Source organism: Lates calcarifer, linkage group LG12, assembly GCF_001640805.2.
Source record: "Lates calcarifer isolate ASB-BC8 linkage group LG12, TLL_Latcal_v3, whole genome shotgun sequence".
Lineage (NCBI taxonomy): Eukaryota > Metazoa > Chordata > Actinopteri > Centropomidae > Lates > Lates calcarifer.
Window position 1 is genome coordinate 24,157,002 of NC_066844.1, and position 8,091 is coordinate 24,165,092.

Sequence of the window (8,091 nt, forward strand, 5' to 3'; positions counted from 1 at the left end):
TTTATTGTCATTATGCATACACATGGCAAAATTTTGTTTGGTAGCTGATGGCTTCAGAAAGGCACAATACTTAAAATACACAATCAAATACATATATATCATATCTCATATATAGTATATATCACACACCCTGACACAGTATTTATGAAAAAATATTCAATGAGCTCCAAACTTGTGCGCCTTCAACCCTAAAATCAGTAGAAATAGCACATTCTGGGCTTAATATCCAGATGGCATAACAGGTTCAGTTGCAGGTATTGGAAGAGCAAAACATCAAACCTTCCCCTTTTCCTGGGGTTGAATATCCCTACCTGGAGGACAGTCACAAAATACACTATAAAAATACACCTCAGCTAAGCCTATAGTCTACAATTTCTCTCAGTAACTATTATTTAGGAAAAGTAATCAATACCGAAAATAACTTGATTACATACACTTAATCCAGGCCACATAGTCTACATAAAAAGGCCCAGCAGAGGGTGGACTTTTTGATATAATCTGGGGAATGAACAAGCCACCTGCAGGAGCTGTTGACCCAGTTCTGTTCACAGCAGTCACCAAGCCTGTTCAGTGTAATACGTCTGCAGGGCTTATACACGTCCTGAGTAGGGAAGCAGGCAGGAAAAATGAAGAGCCTTCACACCCTGGACATTTCAACTTCTCCCCTCTGGTGGGCGCTAGAGATCACTGACACTGGGACTGTGTCACCATTCAAAAATCAATAGGTGAATTATAACATAAGATAGCCATTATATTCCTCAATATAATTAATACCCAAGAAGGCCTAAGCATAGTGTATGCATCCATACTATATACAGAATACCCTGCAGCCTATGCATTATATTATCATATATTTGTTAGTGTTGTGTTTCTTTAATTTTATGCATCTCTCTCTTTTCCCCGTTTTCCGGCATGTTCGTTTCTGATGCCTGGACAGCATTGATTTACACCTTATTGGTATCCTACCTTCCCCTGTCAGACCAATCAGAGTCGGTTGCTAGGCGGAAGAGAATCACCTGGTCAACTGTCGTTCCTTCTGCCGACGTTGGCTTGCGTGTGTTGTCATTGGTCATGACGTTGTGGGAGGAGCGCAGAGAGGCGGGGAAACGACGTCGGCAAACAGATTTAAACCAACATTTGAAGTGTTGCATCGGTTTGTCAGTGCGGTGAGAAAACTTAATTTCTGAAGAAGCCTGGATACTAAAACAGGGTTTGGAGCTGTTTTTTTGGTCGAACACGAGTGAGACTGGACGCTGAATCCACCTGCAGCGCGAAGGTAAGGCTAAGGAGCGAACTCGCCAGCGGCTAGCTTTAGCATTTGCGTTAGCAGCGAGCGTTAGCATTAGCCTTCTCTTTCAGTGACATCTTTTGACCTTAAATCCATTTTCAGTCATTTGTGTTTGTGTTTCTGTGACTGCGTCCCTGATATGAGTTATAGATCCTCAGTATGGACGGGTGAAAACACAACAAGCTCTTCTCTGTTTAAATCTCAGTTGTATTTGTTTACAGTCACCTTATCGACATTTTGCATCTCTTTGTAACTTTGTGTTCCACCCTGGCCATTTTAACTCCTTTTATAGCGGTCTATCATGTCGTTGTCATCACATTGTGTCTATTTGTGGTCATTTTGTATTATATCGCGTCTGTAACTGGCTGCTTTACACCTGGATGTTAGCGTTAGCATTAGTGGTGAGCTGGGGAACGAACATGCTACATGCAGTTCTGTTCACTGCAGTCACCAAGCCTGTTCAGTGTAATATGCCTGCTCTAGCCCCAGGGCTTATACACTGTTAGAGGGTGACTTTAAACATATCCTTACAGTATATAATGACCAGTTCTACATTATTGCTAATTTTCACACAAGCTGCTGTTAAGATCTTAATAAATTTGGTTAAACAACACAAAACATTTTAAATATGTGCTAATAAAAAGAAGGTTGAAATGTGAAATAATCATTCAGTATGTGACTGTCTGTGGTGGAAGAAATTCTCAGATTTTTACTGAAATATAGTAAACAACACAAGTTAAAATCCTGCATTCAAAAATGTACTTAACTGATAGTGTTTATTGTTGTACAGTTCACAGTAACATACATCATTGCTTCACTGATTAGTTGATAGACAGACAATAATCACTTTACTTTTTCCCAAATATTTGTTGTTCTTGGTTCTTCAGGAGGTGATGACAGTCAACTGTTCATTTTTTGGAACAACTCTCTAATGTTTGTTAAATGTTCTGGTTCAGCTGTAATGTTGAATATTTTTCTGTGTTTTCATGGTTAGTGTTGATGAGGAATAGGTAGTAGTGTATTGATCATTTCCTTTGTATGTTTCTGTTCGATTTCTTCCAGGTGTCACCACTTCCATCCACGATCACCGAGCAGTCGTGCACTATCACAGAGACATGGTCCATGATCAGAGACATTGTTGAAGATGAGGGAGACATTGTCCATGATCAAAGACATTGTCCACAATCACAGAGACCTTGTCAGAGATGAGAGAGATGTTGTCCATGATCAGAGACATTGTCCATCACTCGTAGAGACCTGCACAAGAATCGGCAGTGACGGGGGTCCCAGATTCGACGGCAGCACTCACAATCAGAGAGACACCGCCTATGATGATCTCAAAGACATTGTCCACTATCGCAGAGCCATCGTCCACAATCAGAGAAACATCGTCCACGATCACAGAGAGTCTTCGTACAATGAAGAAGTTCTTTGAGACCAGGACAGAGGCCTCCAGGTAATTCACAAACAGCTTTGCATCAACCGTCCAACAGAGAGCACTGACCTTAACTAGTTTATGTTCAGTATTCAGCATACCAGAAAAGTGTAATGATAAAATTAATCTGTAATTGGGTCAGTGACAAATAAGGGTTGTCCACAGGACAATTTAAAAAATCTTTTAAAATCATGTTTTGAAAGCATGCCTCAGGTTTGTTAAAATGTATATTTTGTGTTCATGTTGGTTTTATGTCATTTGAAATGACATTTACAACATTTTTAACAAAAGGAAAGACTGAATACACCTGAAAATGTCAAATGGTGTAACCGCAACAAAATGAAGAATATTGAATATTTTATACATCTAAAGTGTTTGTACATGTACTCATAAAAGTAATTATTTGATTTTAAAATACCACATGTCAATGGATTTTATTGGGATAATCGGTAAATTTAAATTTCAGCCGTTTTCACAGTACTGAGGTCAACACAAGGCTGAAATGACCTTGGTTTTCTCAATAATTTTTGACAAATTATTTAAAAATTGTGGAAAAACACATTATTACATTGTAATAGAGAATATTATTCATTCCACAATAACTGAACTGCATATTTTTATATTTTTAAAAGAAATTCTGGTTACTCCACTTGACGCTAAGTGGTTACACCAATTGACAATACCACCCCTACAGCCAAAGGCCATTGTTTCTTGAAGAAATTGACCAAGAAAACCAAGAATGACAGGTCATCTGAACTGAACTTACTGAAGTAAGAGAGAGCAAGCAGGTGTGGGAGAAACCTGACTGTCCAGAAAACTATTTCAATGCGACAGCTCAGCACAGTTTTGAATGACGTGAATTCAAAGGCTCTGGCTCTGAGATTATGTGCAGCACATCTGACTCATAATAGAATATGAGGTCAGGTGGATGAGGCCAGGTGAAGACATTCTTCCCGCCCAGCTGTTGCATGCAGCTCACTTCTACTTCTTCTCCAATCACCTGCATAACATGTCCCACAAAAGGCTTATTTTCATATCTGACCAGAACAAACTTGCCTTTCAAATCCTGCTGACCGTCAGTAGACGTTGAGGGAAGGTTTTCTCTTGGGGTGTGGAAATCTACCACAGTTGAATAATAGCACTTGCAGATACCAGGTCTTGCACAGAAACAAGAAAGTTCCCTCCACTGAATCACAGATGGCTCTTCAGAGGTCACTTGGTGAACTTTCAGTGTACCCCTCACAGCAGGGACATTCGTTGGCACTGATTCATCATACTTTGCAAATGGCTTCCTCAGATATCCACTAGCATTTTATGTTAGATGACTGAACTTTCAGTAAGTTCTTTGCAAATCAGTGCCACTTCAGACGGCTGTATCCGCCATCCGCTGTCACTGAAGTTCCAAGTGACCTTCTTGAAACCAGTCAGGAAAGGCACTGTGCTGAGCAGGAAAATGTTTTTCTTGTTTCTGTATTGGGTCACTGGTCCATCACTGATAACATGTAGAGTTGTGGGTGGTGTGTTACACTTGCCTATGACATCTCTCAATACAGGCTCCATGTGAGCCCATACAGCACATTCATCGTGTATAGGAGAAGGCTGATGAGGCTGCATACACTACACAGGCGTGGATTGTAACCTGCTTGCAGCTGCCACTAAAGTGGAAAGCTTTTTGGAAAGGTGATTGTGCATAGGCTCAGGATTATTTGGATGTTGAATTTCCTCATCCACTGAAATGTCCACAGATTGTGGAGTTAAGTCAAGAACATCAGCAAGCTCCTTTTTGTTTTTTCTATAGTTTCTCTGGTACTCTCTCCACTTTTTTCACATCTTCTCCGGCTTTTGTTTGGAAAGCTCAGCTACTAGAGTGCTTTTAGTCTTTCCCTCTCTCCTTCCTGGTAACTACACAATACATTACAACTTGAAAAAGGCATCTAATGATAGAAAAAAGACTCTATTATATCATATTAATTATGATAAAGCAGAAATTTATTGAATTTTATTGCCCAGATGTAAATTTTCATCTTTAAAACATTTCTCTTATAATTTACTGGAGTTTTAGGCCTTTTACAGTTATTTTCATGTTCAGCAATTGTGCATAAGTAACTTATTCATGTTGCACCTTTAATCAGCATAATAAACTGCTGATATTTAAAAAAACAGGCCTCTAACGGAAAGGTTTGTACTAGAAGTCAAGTGGTGTAACCAGTTACACCACTTGACATTTCAACTTAAAATCAAATTTCTCAGGAATTATCATAGACACCTATGGATGCACATGTCTTTGGTCTGAACAATTCAAACATAATTTTTAAAGTAAATACTCATTTTTACAAATATCATGAATTTTAAATATTTTTCTGAGGTCATACCATTTGACATGTACACCCAAGCGTATGTGACCACGCTCTACAAATGTCAAATTATCTCATCTTTAAAAGAGAGCAGCTAACCTTGTCCTGCAGCAGCTAGGCTTGTCAGGAGTCCTTCTGTGTAATAACACTTCCTGTCACATGATATGATAAACAATATTAACAAAAGGGCTCCTTGAACTGTGGTTACACCATGCTGACATTTCAGTAAATTGAGTTCATGACACGATTTCCCCAAACTAATGTTAATACTCAAAATAATTTTGTTAGCTTACTTTTATTTACTATAAAACAGTGATCGTGTAAGATTATGCCAAACTACTTGATGGGATGTTTTATTTAAATTTAAACCTTTTTTAAGCATGTTAAAAGCATGTTAAATTACTTGGTACATTTTTGCTAAAAACCCCTCTAAAATTCTCTTATTGTTTATTAAAACCAGAAATTTTAGACCAGGTCCTTAAAATAAAGAATGTATGCAAGTCATTTATACATTTATTTTTAAAATTTGAACTAGATGTAGTTTGCAACAGTAAAAGTTATCTGTAAATATGGAAGTAATATGGAATAAAAAAAGTAATATATAATGGCAAAGTAATTTAATGTCAGTCACAGCAAAAGCAATCTGTAATATAAAAACAATGCAGAAGTAATAATATGCAGAATAATAATAACAGATGTAAAAATGTCATGTTATACTAGACATCAAAAATGTCAAATGTTATTGTTAAGGATTATAATGGGGTTGAAAAATATTTAGCTTCAGTTTGATTGTACATAATCACAAATTCTTAATTATGTGTATGTGCTAGACACACTAGACTACACTGTGCAAAACAATATCAAGTCTACAGATAAAATATTGGAGTGAGTTGTTCATAAGTGTGTTAATTTTAACTGTTCAGAGTGTGATTTAAAAAAATATCTTTACAGTATATGACGACGAGTTCTACACTTACTTAAAAATTTTCACATAAGCTGCTGACCTATGTAAATTTGGTTGTATTCATTACATGAAAACAACACAAAACAAAGACATTTTAAATGTGTTAATAAGAAGAAGGTTGAAATGTGGAATGATTCTCTATGTGATCGTCTGTGGTGGAAGAAATACTCAGACTTTTTACTGAAGTGTAATAAACAACATAAGTTAAAATCCTGCATTCAAAAAATTGACTTAACTGATAGTGTTTATTATTGTTGTGCAGTTCACAGTAACATACATCATTGCTTCACTGAGTAGTTGATAGACACACAATTAATAATCATTTTACTTTTCCCAAATACTTGTTGTTGTTGGTTCTTCAGGAGGTGATGACAGTCAACTGTTCATTTTCTGGAACAGCCCTCAATGTATGGAAAATGTTGTGGCTCAGCTGTAATGTTGAAAGTTTTTCAGAATTTTCATGATTAAAGTGTCAATGAGGAATAGGTAGTAGTGTATTGATAATATTCCTTTGTATGTTTCTGTTTGATTTCCTTCAGGTGTCACAACTTTGTCCACATCGTCCATGATCACAGAGACATTGTCCATGATCAGAGAGATGTTGTTGAGGATGAGGGAGACATTGTCCACAATCAGGGACGTTGTCCATGACTTGCAGAGATATCATCCACGATCACAGAGTCCTCATACAATGAAGAAGTTCTTTCAGACCAGGACAGAGGCCTCCAGGTAATTCACAAATAGCTTTACATCAACTGTCCAACACAGAGCACTGACATTGCATGTTTTATATATTTGATCTTCAGTCTGAATAGTTCGTAATTTGTCAAAAAAAAAAAAAGACTTAACTCATTAATGAAGTTTATTTACATACTTATTGTTAAAAAAACTTAAAAGAAATGAAGAATTTAAGGATGAAACGACTGCTACTGTAAAGATAATGACCAGTTATGCCAAGTTGTGAATTGTTATTTATGATTAATGTTGTGTTTGGAAAAACTTGGGTTTTAAACAAAGGTTCTGTGTGTTTCAGCTGAATTCACAGAAACAATAGGATCCACGAAAGGGTAAGGTAAGAAAATATTTTTATTTCCATAAAAACACAGATAAATAACAGTAAATAATAATAAGTAGTAAATACTTGTAAACCTTAAAACATAAACAATTCATTCAATTATTAAAATATTATTAGGAAAGAAAAAGACACTTAAACTGTCTCTCAGATGTCACAGAGCTAAATAAAAACCATGTAACAAGTAATGATGTCAAAAAAAGTATAAGTCTGTACCATACAATCTTTAACATAAACAAAATTAATGATATCGTAGTAATCTGTATTAATGGGAGTAATGTAACTAAGAGGTAATTAGTAATCACAAAAAAAGAGATAATAGTCATAATAAGGCATCAAAAACGTAAAAAAAGGGTCATTGTATAGCAAAAACTAAAAACCATCAAGAATGGTATAGTATAGTAAGGCATCAAAAACCATAAAAAATCTCACAATATAGTAATACATCAGAAATGGTCAAAAAATGTCATAGTATAGTAAGGGATCAAAAACGGTCAAAAATCATCAAAAAAAGTCATAGTATAGTAAGGGATCAAAAACGGTCAAAAATCATCAAAAAATGTCATAGTATAGTAAGGGATCAAAAACGGTCAAAAATCATCAAAAAAAGTCATAGTATAGTAAGGGGTCAAAAATGGTCAAAAAATGTCATAGTATAGTAAGGGGTCAAAAATCATCAAAAAAAGTCATAGTATAGTAAGGGGTCAAAAATCATCAAAAAAAGTCATAGTATAGTAGGGAGTCAAAAATCATCAAAAAAAGTTATAGTATAGTAAGGGGTCAAAAATCATCAAAAAAAGTTATAGTATAGTAAGGGGTCAAAAATGGTCAAAAAATGTCATAGTATAGTAAGGGGTCAAAAATGGTCAAAAAATGTCATAGTATAGTAAGGGGTCAAAAATCATCAAAAAAAAGTCATAGTATAGTAAGGGTCAAAAATGGTCAAAAAATGTCATAGTATAGTAAGGGTCAAAAATC

The 8,091-nt window shown here is 35.9% G+C and overlaps 1 long non-coding RNA gene across 1 annotated transcript in view; it reads left to right on the top strand.

The window, feature by feature from the left end:
• Window positions 1–1,103: 1,103 nt before the first annotated feature.
• Window positions 1,104–8,091, top strand: part of LOC127143087 (uncharacterized) — a 51,250-nt gene continuing 44,262 nt past the window's right edge. Inside the window, exons 1-4 of the long non-coding RNA XR_007814270.1 lie at window positions 1,104–1,276; window positions 2,351–2,744; window positions 6,581–6,770; window positions 7,075–7,113. This is a non-coding gene — a long non-coding RNA (uncharacterized LOC127143087). The remainder of the gene's footprint in view (window positions 1,277–2,350; window positions 2,745–6,580; window positions 6,771–7,074; window positions 7,114–8,091) is intronic.